The 2,119-nt window shown below is 58.4% G+C and overlaps 1 non-coding gene across 1 annotated transcript in view; it reads left to right on the top strand.

Moving 5' to 3' along the window:
* Window positions 1-1,067: 1,067 nt before the first annotated feature.
* The window catches only part of LOC124746270, a 1,909-nt gene continuing 857 nt past the window's right edge, over window positions 1,068-2,119 (top strand). Inside the window, exon 1 of the ribosomal RNA XR_007011312.1 lies at window positions 1,068-2,119. This exon is cut by the window's right edge and continues 857 nt beyond it. This is a non-coding gene — a ribosomal RNA (small subunit ribosomal RNA).

The following is a 2,119-nucleotide window of genomic DNA, read 5'->3' as shown; positions in this document are numbered from 1 at the left end:
GCGTGCACATTTTGTTGCGTGTATGTGGGCAGACGTAGTGTGGCGTGACACCTGACACAGGCATGCAATAATCGTTGAAGTTGCTAATGGCGATGGACGCCTACGTTTTCTGGTGAAGTTACGCAAATGAAGAAATGGTAACCCGTTGTGGTGCGGTTGTTCTCGCTAGGGGTGAATCGGTGATGGCGACGATAGGTTGAGGTACTAACCGGTTGTTCCAGCGATACCCACCATGCCGATGAAACTGAACGGCATCTGGGTGTGAAGCGATACGCGGTGGTGGCTGGGTGGGACCGTCCCCGGCCGGTGAGGGGGCGCCTCCCGGCGTGCTGGCCGCGCGGTGCGTGGGCGCACGCGCTACAGCCGGCTGGTGGGGGCGGCCAGTGGCAGGCGCGCCGGCCGACGGACGCGGCAGGCGTCGCAGCTGCGCGCCGGCGCACCCTGCGCGCGGCGCCGTGCGGCCAAAGTAGGTCCTCGCGGGCCCGGTGCGAAGCGCGGTGGACATCTTCAGTGTGCTGGTCCGATTGAGGACTGTGTGCGTTGAGGATGCGCCGCCGCCCGGCGCTCGGCGCCGCGACGCCGTCTGCTGCTCGGTCGCCCCAGCGGTTCTCGCTGGTGGTTTGTATCGCAGCTGTGCGGATGTGTTGGCGCGTGCGCTGTGCTGGGAGAGTTCGCTTCGGCACCCAAGTGGGGCTTTTGTCCTTCTGTGGCGCTGGCGTTGGAGCTGCCGGTCACCGTAGGTGGCGCGTGTTGTCTCCCGCCGGCAATGCCACGACAGCACGCTCCCGGGCCTCTGTCGGCAGCGGCAAGCTCAGTTGGGAGCACGGGTGGTCGCACCGAAAGCGTCTACTCGCCTAACTCCGGGCGATTGCGCCTCTCTCGAACCCGACCAAGTACTTGGGACGGCGCTGCGCGCCGCCGGGACCTGAGAGGGTTTCGAGGTGTATTGTGCAGGGGAGCTCAGCCTCCTCCTGTTTGCAGAATGATTGAGCGGACGCTTGCGTGTTCGCGCGGGCCCCCGGGACACACTCCCGGGCGGCCGGCTGCTCAGCTCTAGTTGGCGCAGCTCCCTGGTTGATCCTGCCAGTAGTCATATGCTTGTCTCAAAGATTAAGCCATGCATGTCTCAGTACAAGCCGCATTAAGGTGAAACCGCGAATGGCTCATTAAATCAGTTATGGTTCCTTAGATCGTACCCACGTTACTTGGATAACTGTGGTAATTCTAGAGCTAATACATGCAAACAGAGTCCCGACCAGAGATGGAAGGGACGCTTTTATTAGATCAAAACCAATCGGTCGGCTCGTCCGGTCCGTTTGCCTTGGTGACTCTGAATAACTTTGGGCTGATCGCACGGTCCTCGTACCGGCGACGCATCTTTCAAATGTCTGCCTTATCAACTGTCGATGGTAGGTTCTGCGCCTACCATGGTTGTAACGGGTAACGGGGAATCAGGGTTCGATTCCGGAGAGGGAGCCTGAGAAACGGCTACCACATCCAAGGAAGGCAGCAGGCGCGCAAATTACCCACTCCCGGCACGGGGAGGTAGTGACGAAAAATAACGATACGGGACTCATCCGAGGCCCCGTAATCGGAATGAGTACACTTTAAATCCTTTAACGAGTATCTATTGGAGGGCAAGTCTGGTGCCAGCAGCCGCGGTAATTCCAGCTCCAATAGCGTATATTAAAGTTGTTGCGGTTAAAAAGCTCGTAGTTGGATTTGTGTCCCACGCTGTTGGTTCACCGCCCGTCGGTGTTTAACTGGCATGTATCGTGGGACGTCCTGCCGGTGGGGCGAGCCGAAGGCGTGCGACCGCCTCGTGCGTGCTCGTGCGTCCCGAGGCGGACCCCGTTGAAATCCTACCAGGGTGCTCTTTATTGAGTGTCTCGGTGGGCCGGCACGTTTACTTTGAACAAATTAGAGTGCTTAAAGCAGGCAAGCCCGCCTGAATACTGTGTGCATGGAATAATGGAATAGGACCTCGGTTCTATTTTGTTGGTTTTCGGAACCCGAGGTAATGATTAATAGGGACAGGCGGGGGCATTCGTATTGCGACGTTAGAGGTGAAATTCTTGGATCGTCGCAAGACGAACAGAAGCGAAAGCATTTGCCAAGT

Source organism: Schistocerca piceifrons, unplaced genomic scaffold (assembly GCF_021461385.2).
Source record: "Schistocerca piceifrons isolate TAMUIC-IGC-003096 unplaced genomic scaffold, iqSchPice1.1 HiC_scaffold_349, whole genome shotgun sequence".
Lineage (NCBI taxonomy): Eukaryota > Metazoa > Arthropoda > Insecta > Orthoptera > Acrididae > Schistocerca > Schistocerca piceifrons.
This window is presented reverse-complemented; position numbering and strand designations above follow the sequence as displayed.